At 36.2% G+C, this 19,479-nt stretch overlaps 1 long non-coding RNA gene across 1 annotated transcript in view; it reads left to right on the plus strand.

Annotated features, from left to right (window-relative positions):
* Positions 1–211: 211 nt before the first annotated feature.
* Positions 212–19,479, plus strand: part of LOC128930653 (uncharacterized) — a 111,790-nt gene continuing 92,522 nt past the window's right edge. The window contains exon 1 of the long non-coding RNA XR_008478917.2: positions 212–322. This is a non-coding gene — a long non-coding RNA (uncharacterized LOC128930653). The remainder of the gene's footprint in view (positions 323–19,479) is intronic.

Below are 19,479 nucleotides of genomic sequence, written 5' to 3' on the forward strand. Positions count from 1 at the left end.
CTTTATCAGATATGTTTTATGTATAATTTCTCCCAGTCTGTGTCTGATCTTTTCAGTTTTACCAGTGTACAACAAAAGTTAAATTTTTAAATGAAAATCAGTTTATTATGTTTGTGTCTTTTTTTATTGTTTATGTTTTAGTATCTTGTCTACTAAATATTTGCCTAACCCAAAGTCACAAGAAAATTCCATTTAATTTTCTTTTAGAAGGTGGCACAATATGGCCAAATAGAATGCTCCAGTAATTGTCCTCACCCTACAAAGACAACAAACTGAACAAAAATGTACACAAGAAAGCACCTTTATAAGGACCAAAAATCAGGTGAGTGATCACAGTACCTGGTTTAAACATCATATCAAGGTAAGAAGCATAGAAGAGGATAAAATGACAATCTTGAATTGCATGTACCACACTTTCTCCATTTTCCTATAGTGCCATGTGGTGGGGTGAGAGAGAATCTGTGTGCCTGTGGGGAGGAAAGGCAAAGTGACTGTGGGACTTTTGCATTGGAACTCAGTGCTGCCCTGTGAGACCAGAATGCAACATAGAGCAGAATTCAGCCATCATTCATTGATGGAGCATTTAGACGAGCCCTAACCGGACAGGAGTTATCTACTCCAACAGTTGAAACCTGAGTTCTGGCTAGTCCCACCACCAAGGGCTAAAGAGCTGTGAGGTTTAAAATAAACATGAAAGGAAGTCTAGAACATAAGGTCTGAAATTCCTGTGCAAGTTCTGCTGTGGTATTGGGCTCAGAGCCAGGGTAATTGGGGTGCATGGACCCAGTAAGACACTAGCTAGGACAGCCAACGGTGTGCTTGCATTACCCAAGCCCTAACATCAGGCAGGTCAGCTTGAAACTCCAGGAGAGATACCTGCTTGAGAAAAGGAGGAGGGAAACTAGAAAGGACATTCTTTGAAATTGGAAACCAATTGAGTCACAGTAAAATAAAAAAATAAAGCTAATTTCTAAGGTTTATGAATGCAGGCCCTAGATCTTAAGACAGAATTTCTACATGCATCCTACACCTGAAAGAAACTTGCTGCCCTTAAAGGGGAGACATATTCCTAATAGGATTCATCTCCTTCTGATTAAGGAGCCCTTGAGCCTTGAATAAACATCAGTGGTAGTCAGTTAGTAGTTGCCACAAGGCTTGGGCAAGACCTAGTACTGTGCAGGTTTCAGGTGTGACACAGTGCATTTTCAGCTGATCATGAGGCGATACTTGTTTTGCTTGAGAAAAAAGGAGCAAAGAGTAAAAAAGAGCTTGTGTTGCAACTTGGCAACTCTTGCAACTGTTGCAACTTTACTTGCAACAGGCACAGTAAAATACAGCATGAAGCTGATTTCTAAAGCCCTTACTTTCAGGCCCTAGCACCTATGCAGCATTATAGGACCCACCCTGGTCCTGAAGAGAACCTACTGTTTTAAAGGAAAATACATAGTTCTGACAAGATCCACAATCTGTTGACTAAAGAGTCACTGAGCCTCAAATAAACATCAGCAGTAGGCAACGCAGGCTGTGAACAGGACCAGTATTGTGTTGGCTTAAGGAGTGACCAAGCACCTACCCAGTGATAGTGTTGATAGGAGTATTTACATCACCTCCATGCCCAGCTCCTCCAGGCAGCTCAGCATGTAGAGGGATGATCCATGTTTGCGGAACAGTAAGAAAAGACAACAGGAGTCTCTGCTTGGTAATCAGAAGACTTCTCTGAGACCTTACCCAAGATAATCAAAACAATATCTCTGTGAGTCTTCAGGAGTCACTGTGGTACCGAGCTTGTGGTACTCCATAATGCAGATAAGGCTAAAGTAACCAAAGATCATAGCACTCAATTCCCATAGAATATCTGTAAACCTTTCTTAATAATCATAAGTACAAACAAGAGCATACTGCAAAAATGAGAATAAATATCTAATGCTTCATTGCTCAGACATCAAAAAACATTGACAAACATCAAGACTATCCAGGAAACCATGACCTCAACAAATGAACTGAAAAAAGCCACCAGTGACTAATATGAAATTGACAGACAAATCTGACATTTCAGATAGATAATTCAAAATAGTTATTTGATAAACACTAATGAAATTCAAGATAACACAGAGAAGAAATACAAAATAATATCAAATAAATTTAATAAAAGAATTGAAATAATTTCTAAAAATTAAGCAGAAATTCTGGAGTTAAAACATTAAATTGGCAAACTGAAGAATGCATCAGAGTCTCTCAGCGGATTTGTTTGATTAGCAGAACTGATCAAACATAAGACAGAATTATTGAGCTTGAAGACAGGCTATTTGAAGATACAGTCAGAGGAGACAAAAGGAAAAGAATACAAAAGAATGAAGCATACCTGCAAGTTCTAGAAAATAGCCTCAAAGGGTCAAATCTAAAGGTATTGGCCTTAAAAAGGAGAAGAGGAGGTAAAGACATAGAATGGAGTGAAAAATTTATTCAAAGAGATAATAGCAGAAAACATTTCAAACCTAGAGAGAGACACCAATATTAGAATATAAAAAAGTTGTTGAACACCAAACAGATTTTAGCTGCAAAAGACTACTTCAAGACATTAATTATCAAACTCCCAAAGATCAGGTATAAAGAAAGAATTCTAAATGCAGCAAGATAAATGAAACAAATAATGTGTAAGTATCTCTGATATGTCTGGCAGAATATTTATCAGTAGACACCTTACAGGCAAGGAGAGAGTGACATAACACGTTTAAAATGCTATAGAAAAAATGTTTTACCATACAGTATTATATTCAGTGAAAATATCCTGCAAACATGAAGGAGAAATAAAGACTTTCTCAGACAAACAAGAGCAGAGAAATTTCATCAAAATTAGATCTATCCTATGAGAAATGACAAAAGGAGTTTATCATCACCCCCCAAGCACCCCCTTGAAAGAAAAGGGGGTTAACAAGAAGAAAGAACTCATTTGAATATATATATATCTCACTGGTAATTGTAAGAACACAGATGAATATATATTTGTTTGTAAAATACACATACTTTGAGTGGGAAAAATATAAGATGAACATATCAAAAATAACTACAACAGCATTTAAAGACATAGACAGTGTAATAGATAAAAGCAACAAAAGGTTAGAAAGTGGGGAGAGGCTATTACAATACAGAGTTTTTATTAGTATTCTCTTTTTAAAAAAATGTGACTGTTTTTGTAATCAGAGTTAAGTTCTGATCAGTTTAAAATATGAGATGCACAATGATATTTGCAAGCCTCATGGTAACCTAAAATATAAAAACCTATAAGAGAGACACACAATAAAGCAAGAAATTAAAATACAACCTGAGAAAATCACTATTAATCAAAGGAATACAGGAAGAAAAGTAGAGAATACCCTAGAAATTAAATCCTAAAATGCTAAAAGTAAGTCCTTATTTATTCATAACATTGAATATAAATTGACTAAACTCTCTAATCTAAAGACATAGAGTGGCTGAATGAATAATTATAACCCAATTATCTGTTGCCTACAAGAAAGATACTTCACATATAAAAAATCACTACAAATAAAGAGATGGAAAATGATATTCTATACAAATGGAAAGTAAAAAAGGAAAGGAGTACCTATACTTACAACAGATAAAATAGATTTTTAATAGAAAAAACTATTAAAAAAAGACAAAGGAGATCATTTTAGAATGACAAAGGGGTTAATGCAGCAAGATAATATAACAATTTTAAATATAGGTACACCCACACCAGAGCACCCAAATATATATAACAAATATTAGAGCTGAAGAGAGATATAGACCTCAATTCATTAGTAGGTAGAGACTTCAACACCCCACTTCCAGCATTGAACAGATCACCCAGACAGAAAATTAACAAAGAAACGTCAGACTTAATCTGTGCTATGGATCAGATACATCCAATAGACATTTACAGAACATTTATTTCAATAGCCTCAGCACAGGGATCAGTCTCAGGGATAGATTATATATTATACCATAAAACAAGACTTAAAAAATTCAAGAACATAAAATAATATCAAGTATCTTCAGTGACCACAATAGATAAAACTAAAAATCAAAACAAGGGAAATATTGAAAACTAGAGAAACATATGAAAAATAAACAATACACTACCAGATTACCAGTAGGTCAATGCAGAAATTAAAAAGGAAATAAAAACATTTTTTGGAACAAATGATAAGAAAAATAACACACCAAAACCTGTGGTATACAGCAAAAGTGGTACTATATTAGTCTGTTTTTACACTGCTGATAAAGACATACCGGAAACTGGTAGCAAAAAGAGGTTTAACTGGACTTACAGTTTCTCATTGTTGGGGAGGCCTCAGAATCATGGCAGGAGGCAAAAGGCACTTTGTACATCGGCAGCAAGAGAAAACTGAGGAGGAAGCAAAAGTGGAAACCTCTGATAAGCCCATCAGATCTTGTGAGACTTAATCACTATCATGAGAATAGCATGGGAAAGACTGGCCCCCATGATTCAATGACCTCCCCCGGGTCCCTCCCACAACATGTGATAATTCTGAAAGATACAGCTTAATCGAGGTTTGGATGGGGACATAGCCAAGCCATATCATTCCATCCTTGGCCTCTCCAAATCTCATGTACTCACATTTCAAAATCAATCATGCTTTTCCAACAGTCTCCCAAAGTCTTAACTTATTTCCGCGCTAACCCAAAAGTCCACAGTCCAAAGTCTCATCTGAGACAAGGCAAGTCCCTTCCACCTATGAGTCTGTAAATTCAAAAGCAAAGTAGTTACTTCTTAGATACAATGGGGGTGCAGGTAATGGGTAAAAGCAACTATTCCAAATCGAAGAAATTGTCCAAAACAAAGAGGTTAGGGTTACAGGTTGCATGCAAGTTTGAAATCCAGTGGGGCGGTCAAATTCTAGAGCTCCAAAATGATATCCTTTGACTCCATGTCTCACATCTCCATAGGTCACACTGGTGCAAGAGGTAGATTCCCATGGTCTTGGGCAGCTGTACTCCTGTGGCTTTGCAGGGTATAGCTCCTCTCCTAGCTGCTTTTATGGGCTAGCATTGAGTGTCTTTTGCTTTTCCAGGCAAGCTGTTGGATCTACCAATCTGGGGTCTGGCCTGCTTCTCACAACTCCACTAGGTGGTACCCCATTAGGAACTCTGTGCAGGGGCTCTGACCCCACATTTCCCTTCTGTACTGCCCTAGCAGAGGTTCTCCATGAGGGCTGTGTCCCTGCAGCAAACTTTTTCCTAAGCATCTAGGCATTTCCTTACATCTTCTGAAATCTAAGTGGAGGTTCCAAAATCTCAATTCTTGACTTCTGTGCACCCACAGGCTCAATACCATGTGGAAGCTTCCAAGGCTGGGAGCTTTCGGCCTCTGAAGTGACAGCCCGAGCTCTATGTTGGCCCCTTTCAGTCATGGCTGGAGTGGCTGGGACACAGGACACCAAGTCACTAGGCTGCACACAGAAAGGTGACTGTGCACTCAGCCCATGAAACCACTTTATTGCTCCTGGGCCTCTGGGCTTATGATGGTAGGGGCTGATGTGAAGGTCTCTGACATGGCCTAGAGACATTTTCCCCATGGTCTGGGGAATTAACATTAAGCTCCCTTCTACTTTTGCAAATATCTGCAGCTTTGGCTTGAATTTCTCCCCAGAAAATGTCTTTTTTTTCTTTTCTATCACATAGTCAGGCTGCACATTTTCCAAACTTGTATGCTCTGCTTCCCTTATAAAACTGAATGCCTTTAACAGTATCCAAGTCACATCTTGAATGCTTTCTTCTACCAGATACCCTAAATCATCTTTCTCAAGTTCAAAGTTGCACAAATCTCTAGAGCAAGAGCAAAATGCAACCAGTCTCTTTGCTAAAACATGACAAGAGTCACCTTTATTCCAGTTCCCAACAAGTTCCTCATCTCCACCTGAGGCCACATAGGCCTGGACTTTATTGTCCATATTGCTATCAGCATTTTGGGCAAAGCTATTCAAGAAGTCTCTAGGAATTTCCAAACTTTCCCACATTTTCCTGTTTTCTTCTGAGCCCACCAAACTGTTCCAACCGCTGCCTGTTACCCAGTTCCAAAGTTGCTTTCATATTTTGGGGTATAATTTCAGCTGTATCCCACTCTCTGGTACCAATTTACTGTATTGGTCTGTTTTCACACTGCTTATAAAGACATATCCAAAACTGGTAACAAAAAGATGTTTAATTGAACTTACAGTTCCACATGGTTGGGAATACCTCAGAATCATGATGAGAGGTGAAAGGCATTTCTTACATTAGCAAGAAGAATGAGGAGGAAGCAAAAGCGGAAACCTCTGATAAGCCCATCAGATCTTGTGAGACTTAATCACTATCATCAGAATAGCATTGAAGAGACCAGCTCCCAGGATTCAGTTACCTCTGCCTGGGTCCCACAACACCTGAGAATTCTGGGAGATACAATTCAAGTTGATATTTGGATGGGGACACAACCAAGCCATATCAGGTACTAAGAGGAAAGTTTATAGCTATAAGCACCTACATAAAAAGTGAAAAACTTCAAATAAATTACCTAATGATGCATTTTAAAGAACTAGAAAAAGAAGAGCAAACCAAACCCCACATTCATAGAAAAATAGAAATAATAAAGATCAGCACATAAGTAAATGAAATTGGAAGCAAAATTAAACATAATACAAAAGATCAAACATAAATTTGGGTTTGAAAAGATAAAAGAAAATTACAGTTTTTAGCTAGGCTAACTAAGGAAATAAAAAAAGAAGACCCAAACAAATAAAATCAGAGATAAAAAGAGAGAGGATTGAAGATGACTGACTAGTGTGTGTGTCTCTCACAGAGAGGAACAGAAGAGGTGAGTAAATACAGCACCTTTACTTAAACAGCCAAGTACTCACATTGGGAATAATCAAGAAAGCAATTTAATCCATCGTTGATGGAGAAAAGCAAGGCAAGAAGATGGCCCATCCAGGAGTAACAAAGAGCCAAGAGATTCTTCCCTGCCCAGGGAAGCGATGAGTGAATGTGCCACCTTGGAAACCCACACTTCTTTTACGGATCTTTGCAACCTTCAGGTCAGGAGATCCCCTTGTGAATCAATTCCACCAGGGCCTTCAGTCTGATATACAGAGCTACTTGGAGTCTTGGCACAGCAGCTGCTCAGGCCTGCATGGAGACCTGGGAGCCTTAGACACTCAGAGTTTCTGGGCTTCCCAGTAAAAGCAGCTGCAACTCCAGCAAAGTAGGAAGTTAAACCATTGTACATATCCATGGGAAAAAAGAGTGAATCCAAGGGCTGAACAGCAACAGTCTCCAGGCAACTTTTCCACAGCACCTTACACTTAAAACTCACTGGCCTGGAATTTCAGTCAGCCACTGCTAACAGCATTACACCTCCCTGAGATGGAGCTCCCACCAGCAGGGGCAGACCGTCGTTTTTGCTGTTTCAGCAAATTAGCCATTCCAGCCGTTGAAATTTGGAGGGACCAAGCTGACCAGGGGTGGAAGAGATCCCCCAGAAGTGCACAGCTGCTCTATGAAAATGTGACCAGACTGATTTTTGTTTTGTTTTGTTTTTTTGAGACAGAGTCTCTCTGTCACCCAAGCTAAAGTACAATGGTACAAACTTGGCTCACTACAACCTTTGCCTTCCAGGTTCAAGTGATTCTCCTGCCTCAGCTTCTCGAGTAGTTGGGATTACAGGCACGTGCCACCACACCCTGCTATTTTTTTTTTTTTTTGCATTTTTAGAAGCGATGGGGTTTCGCCATTTTAGCCAGGCTAGTCTTGAACTCCTGACCTCGTGATTCACCTGCCTCGGCCTCCCAAAGTGCTGAGATTAGAGGCGTGAGCCACCGCACCCAGCTGGACTGATTTTTAAAGCGAGTCATTAATCCCATTTCTTCTCATTGAACAGGACCTCTCAACTGGGGCCTTCAAACACCCTCTCTGTGTTCTCTGGCTGACATTCATTAATTTTTAAATTTTAAATGCTGTTGATTACCAATTATTTAGCTTGACTAACTCAAAATACACTGCAAATGTCTTCTTTCATGAAAGTTAATTTTACACTTGAAAGTTTATTTGAGGATATTTACATCATTCTTTGGTGTGAATGTTAAGACAAATATTAAGAAGACATCCAAAAGCAAAAAGTTTAGTTTCACTTTCCTAATACCTGATGAGAGTTAATCCAAAAGATGTGCTTTTCCTTTCCTAAAAGAGGTACTACATAATGCCACAATCAAAATTATCATACTGATATTTTATGTGGAAAAGATCATTTACCAGGCAAAGTGATATTTTCCAAGAAATCTTAAAGAATTATTGTGCTTAAAAGCTCATCTTAAGTTGATGTCATATTTTCAGGGACTAAACAAAAAATTATCATCACTATTAATTTCTCTTTTTAGAAAATTGTACATGATAATATTGTTGAATATTTAAAATTATTAAAACATATTATCTCATATCTTAATCCCCTTATATATTCTTATATTTTCATCTATTGTTTGATTTTATTTTCCTTTTTGAAGAATTCTATCACTCAACTTCTTGGTTTATGGCCACCTTTTCCTTGTCTTGTAGGTAATGATTTTTCTTGTTCATGATTATTTTCAGTTCTCTTTGCTTATCTAGACATATAGAAGAGTACATATCCCACCCTTGCAACGTGAATGGGCCATGTGACTAATTCTAGTTAACTGACTGTAATTGATGGTGATAAATATCACTTTGGGGTTGACACATTTATGAGTCTATGTGTCATGCTCTCTTTGACCTGCCAAAATGGACCCCAGACCATCATGTTGAAGTGACTCTGTTATGAAATAGAAGTAGACACTCCATACCCTGAAGAGTCACCTGGAGCTATAGCAGACTCTTTACGAGTAAACAAATACTTGTTTATTGTTAAGAAACTAAAATTGTGGCATTTGACTACAGCAGAACCTAGAACATCCTTACTGCTATACAACTTAAGTAACTACGACATAGGTAAGAGGCAGAACAGAAGTGGGGAGAGCTTTTTGACATGTCAATGTGCTTTACTCTTTATAACTAATATTTTGTTGAATCCTGTCAATATTTTTTATAATGTGATTTTCCTTTTCTGTCTTTATATCCACTTCCAAGCCCTCTAAATTTTGTCTCAAATTATGTATAGAAGTACTAATGTGTTATGTGAGGAGACCAGGGTGGCACATATTGTTGTAGAGATGGAAATAGAACAAAGCTCTCAAACCAAGAGTGTTTTCTGCTCTAAATTCAGCTCTGCTGTCACTTCAGAAGCTGAAAGTTTGTGCTTTATCTCTCTTATGGAACCATAATATAAAAATGATTATACTATACGTTACATATAATTATTCATGCTACAAAACCTTCACTCTGGCCATTACAAATTGGTGAAATTCACCTGTGCTGTGGAAAATTTTTTAAAAATTAACAATTTGATTGTTTACCTTGACTCATTGACAGGGTCATCTGAGAAATACTGTAACTATGCACATCTGAGAAATATTGTAACTATCCATATTTTAACATAAAAACAGAAAGACAGAAGGATAATGTCAGCAAGAAAATTGAATAGGAAATCCTAGATCTTGTATCCCACACCCAAGAAAAACACAGAATTGTGCCAAAATACCTTTAGGAGAACTTCAGAATTCACTTAAATTGCAACACCTCAGATGAGCACAAAACTGAGAAAATCAGCTTTAATATGGGCAAGAGGATCAGTTTCCTTTTGACCATGTCAACCATCTCCCAAGCTGGCACAGATCAGCACCTAAAGTAATCTACTCATCCTGTGATTTCTTCCTTAGGGGAAAAAGTGAGTGTAGCTTGCATCAAACATTCACCGCCTTTTGGGGTGCTGCCTACTTCTGTCTCACCTCACTCCATAACTAACATAGTTAGAATACCTGCAGGAGTAGCTCAAAACAAAATAAAGGGGTGGGGACTCACAGCAGCTTTCAGGGCATTAAGAATTTAGAGGAAGTGCATAACTCTGAGACTTGTCCTTCAAGAAAAAGGGAGGGAAGTGGAAATTGTACCCAGCCTCAGACATTCAAGTGCATTCTTCAAGGTAAAAGGAGTGGATAACTCCTGCAGCTGTCACAACTCTGCAGGGTTGATGAGAAGCACACAATCTTGAGATTTCTTTACAAATAAGGGAGAGAAATGGAGGTTGACCCCAACATCCTGACATTTCAGTGCATTGTCCTAGAGAAAAAGGATGAGAGGTTTATAGTGGCCTGCATGGCTCTATGAGATTGGGAGAAGCATACAAACTTGAAATTTTATTTTCTACCAGGAGAGATGGAGAGGAGTGAAATGTACACATCCTCAGCAAATGTTTGAAGGGCTCCTAGAATCTCTAGCTTGTTTTATTAGGGAAGATCTTTTCATGCGAAAGCCAGCCTGAAAAGACTGAAAGAGGAGGCCAGTTCTTTAAATATGCAAACACTAATGCAAAGCTATAAGAAACATGAAGAGTCAGGAAAGTATAATAGTACCAAAGTAGCCAAAAGCAAATCTAGTAACAAATCTTAGAGAAATAATGATCTATGAATCACTTGACAAATAATTCAAAATAGTCATCTTGAAGAAGCTCAGTGAACTACAAAGGAAAACAGAGAAAATCAAGAAAACAATGTATGAACAAAATTAGAATATCACTAAAAATAAAGAAATCTTAAAAAAGATCTAAAAAAAGTTCTAGGGCTGAAAATTATAATAACTGAATTTTCAAAATTTAATATAGTGCTTCAACAGAAAACTCAATCAAGCAAAGCAAGAATGAACAAATCAAAGACCAGCCATTTAAAACTATCCGGTCAGAGGAGAAAATAAAAAAAGAAAGGGAATAAAGAAAGCTTATGAGACTTATGGGAATGGAAATCCAAAAAGAAGAGAGAAAGATTGAACCAGAAAGCTTAAGCAAGAGCCTTGCCATGTAATAAATTAAATGGAGAAGATAAAATTTCTCAACACCTTGTATATTTCTTAATGTCTCTCAAATACATGCAAATATATACTCTCCAACTATATGTTTGCCCAAACATATTTATTTTATTTACACAAATCCCTTTTAGTTCTTTTAATTATCATTATGATTTTATATGTATTTTTATATAAAACTATTATATATCTTATTAGTAAGCACTCCAGGCAAGGAATATAGAAAATGAATGTTAGCCTTGGCTTATATATATGTATATTAATAATCTCTCATTTGATATTTAAAAAACAGCCTCATTATCATTTCCAAAAACATTAGACACTTGTACAAAGTTATTCAAAGATTGTCTGTGACCTCTAGATCCTTGTAATTTTAAATATGCAAAATGAGTACGCTTATTTTTTTGAGACCTTGCATTCGAGTCCTAAGACACTAAACAGATATGTGATACTGTTTCTTCTTTATCTCAAGGAACTTTGTTTGCCATACTCCTGTAATATTTACCTCATCGGCCTTTATTTTATAGTTATTTGTGTGATTTTTCTTGTATCCTCTACTAATCTTTGATCTCTATAGATGTTATATTCAATATACCTAAGATAATAAGCATTCAATAAATAGCAAATATTAGGTAAAATCACAATATTTTACCTTTGTGTAAAATATAAACCAAGACATTAGAATGGCTAGAACTTTTTATTTATTCCTAATTTCACATAGTTGTAATTATTGGCCCTGGGTGTGTATGATAGGAAAATAACCATTTGAAAGAAGAAAGTGTAACTATATATGTATATTTTTCCTAAACTATGTGAAAAAGCACAAAACCTAAATAATTTATTGGATAGTTTTTTAATTCATAATTAAATGACAGTTTGTAAATTCAATACATCAGAGTTTATCAAGACATCAGTCTGGTCCACACACACAAACCAATTATCCCACTATGTCCACTAGAAGAAAGAAATTTGAACGTCTTTATATCGTTTTTAAAATTCTTTCTGTGCATACCCATGTTTCTTTCTTTGGAGAAAGGGTTTACAGTTTCATGAAATTCCCAAAGGATCTATGAGTCTTCAATACTCTAGTTGTAAAGTTAGAAATATGGTAGTCAGTCTTGACCTTGTCCTCATCTGTAATTCTCGAATTTCTAATCATCTAGTCTTACCAGTTTATCCATCAACATATCATTTAGAACTCTCTCTGACCTCATTGCCAGACCTTAGATTCTCATCTCTTAACTCATCTCTCTGCCTTCCAGTCTTATACTCCTCCAGCCCATTCCTTCTGGAATGATAGATCTAAAAACCAATTTTGATAAGATGATTTAACTTCTTAAAACTTTTCATAGGTTTCATAGGTAATACTTTTGTAAGATAAAATTTAAATATATCAGTATTGTATGATGGGAACCACATTAGATAGGGAATGAGCTTTTTCAAGTTCCATTCTGTAAAATGGACTGTTTCTCTCTTCTGTCTGCTGTATGGAACAAGACCATTACCCCAAAAAATTGGCTTTTCTCTTTAGATTAGGTATCTCTTCATAGGAATCTCTTAGGGATTCTGTTAGCTCTAAACATTATCAAGATAATAAATTATAATAGAGTAGAAATGAACTGGTATCAAACATACATAGTTTAGTTAATGATTGTTTTAGATATATGGACATATTCATATGTGGAAATCTCTCTCTCTCTCTCTCACATACACTCCTGCAAACACACACACTTTTTAAGCTCAGTGAATTTTTAAAAAATATATTTTATTGCACTTTAGGTTCTGGTGTACATATGCAGATCATTCAGGATTGTTGCACAGGTACATATATGGCAATGTAGTTTGCTGCCCTCATACCCGTCACCTGTGTCTGGCATTTCTCCCCATGTTACCCTCCCCAACTCCCTACCCACCACTGTCCCTCCCCTAGTCTCCCCAACAACACACCCCAGTGTGTGATGCTCTCCTCCCTGTGTCCATGTGTTTTCATTGTTCAACACCCACCTATAAGTGAAACATGTGGTGTTTGATTTTCTGTTCTTGTGTCAGTTTACTGAGAATGATGGTTTCCAGATTCATCCATGTCCCTACAAAGGCCATGAACTCATCTTTTTTTATGGTTGCATAGTATTCCATGTTGTATATGTGCCACATTTTCCTTGTCCAGTCTGTCATTGATGGACATTTGGGTTGGTTCCAGGTATTTGCTATTTTAAACAGTGCTACAATGAACATATGTGTGCATGTGTCTTTATAATAGAATGATTCATAATCCTTTGGATATATACCCAGTAATGGGATTGCTGGGTCAAATGGAATTTCTATTTCTAGGTCCTTGAGAAATTGCCACACTGTCTTCCACAATGGTTGAACTAATTTATACTCCCACCAACAGTGTAAAAGTTTTCCTATTTCTCCACATCCTCTCCAGCATCTGTTGTCTCCAGATTTTTTAATGATCACCATTCTCACAGTGAATTTGAACTAGTAAATATCTATAGTCAAAGCTACTTTTTGAATAGAGGGGTTATGCTTCATGGAGTATGGTTCATTTTCACTTATGATTCATTTTCACTTGGATTCATTTTGGCTTGAGTTCTTAATTTGTATTTATATCTAAGTTCTATGGGATACAGTTTAACCTGTATGAAAACTCTAAAAGAGCTGTTTCACTAAACTTTTAACAACTGGGGCCACAAGGTGCATTCTTATACTCTTTAGTGATTTTTACAAAAAGAAGGAAGAATGTCCATTGATTTCTTCAGACAGAAGGAACTTTGAAGAAAATAAATATTTTGTGGTAAATCTTCAGGGCCTATTAAACATGTGAGATGGAAACCCACTCTTGTCTTTCAAATGAAATAATCAGTAAAATCTACACTCATCAATGAGTGTAGATGAGTGTAGATGAGCTTTAGTGTCAATGCTTTCTTAGGGAACACTCACAGAGGTATTGACATCTATATCTAGGTTGAAATAGTAGAAACAGGGTTTGAGGGATACGAATGCACTAATTCAGAATTGACAATGTGCCAAGATAGTGTTATGCCATAAAAGGGGGGACAAATTGCTATAACAGTTTAAGGCTCAGAAAAGCAGAGTTTTTACAATGGGATAGAAAAATAATGCTCTGTAACCACCACTGGAAGGAAAAGTCAATGATGAGTCTGCCTCCTGCCTTAGCATCACCATGAAATGTGGGAATATGAGTAGCTTTGACCTAACAGAGACTCAGGAAAAATGAGGATCTCAAAGGAGAACTAAATTACATTTATAGAAAAAGTGATAGGGACTCTAAAATTAGAGGCATTTTTAAGTCTTGAAACTGAAAATTTTAGGTAAAACAGGAAGCACTAGAAAGTTAGGGATAGAGAAAGAAAATATTGCCATAGAAATGAGAATGCCAAAGAGAATAGATCACAAAAACTTTTGAATTCTTGTGTTATGATCAGGAATAACAGAGGAATGAAGCCTGATAGGTGTAGACAGTTGCAAAGTTTCTAAAAGAATGAAACATTTATCCTGTTCTTCTACATCTCCCTTGACAGAATTAGTTGCTGCACTATTGTTACAGAATTACAGTTATTTCTTAATTTTAAACATTTCTAAACTGAATAGAAAATTATTTAATGTTAATTTGTTTCTTTCACTGGATTGTGGTCTCTTCCAGAATATTAGTGATTTATTTACGTTATTAATTGGCCCCCTTACCTAGAGTATAAACATTTTATGAAGGCAGAAACCAAGTCTCCCTTATTTACTATTCTGTACTGAATGCCCAAGATGATTGGCATATAATTCACATTCAGTAAATATTTGCTGAATGAATGAATAAAACAGTAAACAAATGAACATCTATAACTAAAGTGTCTATAAAAGTAGCTGACACATAGTAGAATCTCAATAAGTATATAACCAGTGGCTAAATAGATGAATGGATTCAATAGATTCAGAGTTTTTCAGGTCCCTCTAGAATTCAACAAATGGAAGTAAGGCAGAGGATGAAATTGAAGTAGGGACATTTTTACAGCATTTTGAATCTCTACTGTTTAGAAATTGTTAGAGCAAGGTAAGCAATTTATTTTAGTAATGTTACAAATGTACCCAATGTAATGGATTCCCATTCCTTGGAGCTATCAGAAGGAGAAGCTGAAAGGTGAATTTTTTTTTATGGGAAACAGCTATAGATTGCTTAATGTGGTAATGTATTCTATTAGCTATTTTAGCAGGAAGAGGTTAATGATTGGTGAACTTTCTCAAGAAATATTCTTCTTGCTCCATTGATAATTATAAACAACATTGTAACCTAGGGATTTCTCTAAGAAGAAATTCAATTCCTTAATCAAAATTAAAAATTCCTGTAACTCATGACAGAAATTGTACTTAAAAAGACTATCACTCAAACTGGCTTTTTATAGTAAATTTAATCCCAGAGACAAATAAATTGAATTAATTTTGGTAACTTTGAGGCAATTATAGTGTTTTTAAAGTTTTTAAATATTATTATTATTATATAAAAAATTTTGGCTAGAATGTAAATTCTTCTACATAACACCTGTAGCTTATTCTTAGCATATTGTCAAATTCCAGTAAGTATGCATTAACTGACATCAAGTTTTTAAAACTTTTTTATTCACAGCATACATATTTATACATTTCATTTCATTCACGGCATAAATTTATTATGTAAAGTGTATTAATTTTAACAGTTAAGCTGTATTACATGTACATATATGCATATATACCCACATACATATGTGTATATATGCACACATGTGTGTATATATATGTATATGTACACACAGACATGTACATACACATATACCCATGAAACCACTACCTTAATCAAATTATAGAATATTCCCAGAACCCAAGACCTCAAACCCTAAGAACTTTTCTCATGCCCGTCAGAGTCAATATCCTACTAGAGATAAACACTACTTTGAATTTTATCAAATAAAACTGTTTTGCTTATTCTTAATATTTATATGAATAATATCACATGGAATGTGTTCTTTGGGTATATGCTTCTTTAGCTTATTAGTATATCTGAAAAATTCACTCAGACTGATGTACATATTCATACTTTGTTCTTTTATTTCTTGCCTTATTCCATTGTATGAATACTTTTGTATTAATAAACCACAATTAACATATTCATTCATGACCTGGCATTAGGCAATAGATTTTTAGACATAACATTAATGCATACATAACAAAAAATAGATAAATTGAACTTCATCAAAATTAAAACATTTTGTATTTCAAAGATAGTATCAAAAATTTGAAAAGTAAACTCACAGAATATGATAAAACATTTACAAAATATATCTTATGATAGACTTGTATTTAGAATATATAAAATGTCTTACAACTCAATAAAAGTTAAATAATACAATTAAGACTTAGTAAAAGATCTGAATAGATATTTCTATGAAGAAAATACACAATTAGACAGGTAGCATGTGAAAATATGCTCTATGAAAGAAGTCATCAAGGGAATGTAAATCAATTACACTATACTCCCACTAGGATGACTTCAACAAAAATATCAGATAATAATAAGTGTTGCTGATGATGTAGAGATATTGGAACTGCATACACTTCTGGCGGGTTTGTAAATTAGTACAATTTTGGGAAGCAATTTGAAAATTTCTGAAATGGTTAAACAGATAGTTTCCACTTGATCAAACAATTATACTCGTAAGTATAATATATATCCAAAGAAGTGTAAACAGATATAAAAATATTGTTTTCCACACATATTCATAGCAGCATTATTGTTCATAGCTAAAAGGAGTGCTATGGTTTAAATATGTTCCCCCAAATAAATGAGTTGTAAACTTCATCCTCAGTGCAACAGTGTTGGGAAGTGGGGCTTTATGGGAGATGTTTAGCAAAAGTTGACAAGTTCATTTTAAATTACAGATATAACTGTATATATTTTTCCAGGTTGTTATATAAGCTCAATATTCATACTACTGATACATCACATTGGATTGCTCGATGAAGCTCAAACTCCTCGTGCCCAAGGCAAAAGTCACAATTTATTTCCCCAAATCTGTTATTTTCTTCTCTATTCCCTCCATCCAGTTACACAGACCAGAAAACTAGAATTTGATACCTCCTGTTGCCTTACTTTCCATACTTAATCCATCATCAAATTCAGCTGAGTTTATTCCCTAAGACTTTCCTGATACCATCCACTTTTTTCTGTTTCCTCCACTGTGGTCCAAGATACCATTCTGATTCAAGATACCTGTCATACGGTAATAGTTTATTAAATAGTCTTTCATTTCTATTATGCACCACTCCATTCAAGTACCCAGAAAAATATTTCTAAACACAAATGAAACAAATGCCATTTCAGATCAGAAATCTAATCATATAATCATGTGACAGACACTATTAGTTGTATAACCAAAAGTCGTTTTTTTTTTTTTTTTTTTTTTTGCTTTTTTCTACATAGATTTGATTATTGTTCAAACTCTTTTAAAAGATGACATCCTCAAGCTACCATTGACTTTCTTCACAGAACTGGAAAAAACAACCATGAACTTCATATGGAACCAAAAGAGAGGCCGCATAGCCAAGTCAATTCTAAGCAAAAAGAACACAGTGGGGGGCATCACACTACCGGATTTCAAACTATACTACAAGGCTACAGTAATCAAAACAGCATGTACTGGTACCAAAACAGAGATATAGACCAATGGAACAAAACAGAGGCACCGAAGGCAACAAAACATATCTACAACTATACAATCTTTGATAAACCTGACAAAAACAAGCAATGGGGAAAGGATTCACTGTTCAACAAATGGTGTTGGGAAAACTGGCTAGCCATGTGCAGAAAGCAGAAACTGGAACCCTTCCTGACACCTTACACTAAAATTAACTCCAGATGGATTAAAGACAAACACAAGACCTGGCACGATAAAAACTCTAGAAGGAAATCTAGGCAAAGCTATCCAGAACATAGGAGTAGGCAAGGACTTCATGAACAAAACACCAAAAGCATTGGCAACAAAAGCCAAAATAGACAAATGGGACCTAATGAACCTCCACAGCTTCTGCACGGCAAAAGAAACAGTCACTAGAGTGAATCAGCAACCAACAGAATGGGAAAAAATTTTTGCAGTTTACCCATCTGACAAAGGGCTGATATCCAGAATTTACAAAGAACTCAAACAGATTTACAGGAAAAAAACAAACAAGCCCATTCAAAAGTGGGCAAAGGATATGAACAGACACTTTACGAAAGAAGACATATATGAGGCCAACAATCATATGAAAAAATGCTCATCGTCACTGGTCATCAGAGAGATGCAAATCAAAACCACATTGAGATACCATCTCACGCCAGTTAGGATGGCGATCATTAAAAAATCTGGAGACAACAGATGCTGGAGAGGATGTGGAGAAAAAGGAACACTTTTACACTGTTGGTGGGAGTGTAAATTAGTTCAACCATTGTGGAAGACAGTGTGGCGATTCCTCAAGGCCTTAGAAATAGAAATTCCATTTGACCCAGCAATCCCATTACTGGGTATATATCCAAAGGACTAAAAATCGTTCTACTATAAGGACACATGTACACGAATGTTCATTGCAGCACTGTTTACAATAGCAAAGACCTGAAATCAACCCAAATGCCCATTGATAATAGACTGGATTGGAAAAATGTGGCACATATACACCATGGAATATTATGCAGCAATCAGAAATGATGAGTTTGTGTCGTTTGTAGGGACATGGATGAATCTGGAGGACATCATCCTCAGCAAACTGACACAAGAACAGAAAATGAAACACCGCATATTCTCACTCATAGGAGGGTGATAAAAAATGAGAACACATGGACACAGGGAGGGGAGAACTAAACACTGGGGTCTACTGGGGGGAAAAGGGGAGGGCCAGTGGGAGGGGAAGGTGGGGAGGGATAGCCTGGGGAGAAATGCCAAATGTGGGTGAAGGGGAGAAAGGAAGCAAAACACACTGCCATGTGTGTACCTATGCAGCTGTCTTGCATGTTCTGCTCATGTACCCCAAAACCTAAAATGCAATAAAAAATACAAAAAAAAAAATAAAGAAAATGTAAAAAAATAATAAAAAAAGATGGCATCCTTCTGTCCAGGTGTGGTGACTCATGCCTGTCATCCCAGCACTTTGGGAAGCTGAGGCAGGTGGATCACTTGAAGTCAGGAGTTTGAGACCAGCCTGGCCAACATGGTGAAACCCCATCTCTAGTAAAAATACAAAAATTAGCTTGGCATGGTAGTGGGTACCTGTAATTCCAGCTTCTTGGGAGGCTGAGGTAGGAGAAACCAGGGAGGTAGAGGTTACAGTGAGTTGAGATCACACCCCTGCACTCCACCCTGGACGACACAGCAGGACTCCATCCAAAACCAAACCAAACCAAACCAAACCAAACCAACAAAAATATGATGTCCTTCTGAAAAAGCTTGGCTCCTTTACTGAGAGAGCTGGTTATTCTTCATTGGTCCAACTCAATTA

This window comes from Callithrix jacchus, chromosome X (genome assembly GCF_049354715.1).
Source record: "Callithrix jacchus isolate 240 chromosome X, calJac240_pri, whole genome shotgun sequence".
Lineage (NCBI taxonomy): Eukaryota > Metazoa > Chordata > Mammalia > Primates > Cebidae > Callithrix > Callithrix jacchus.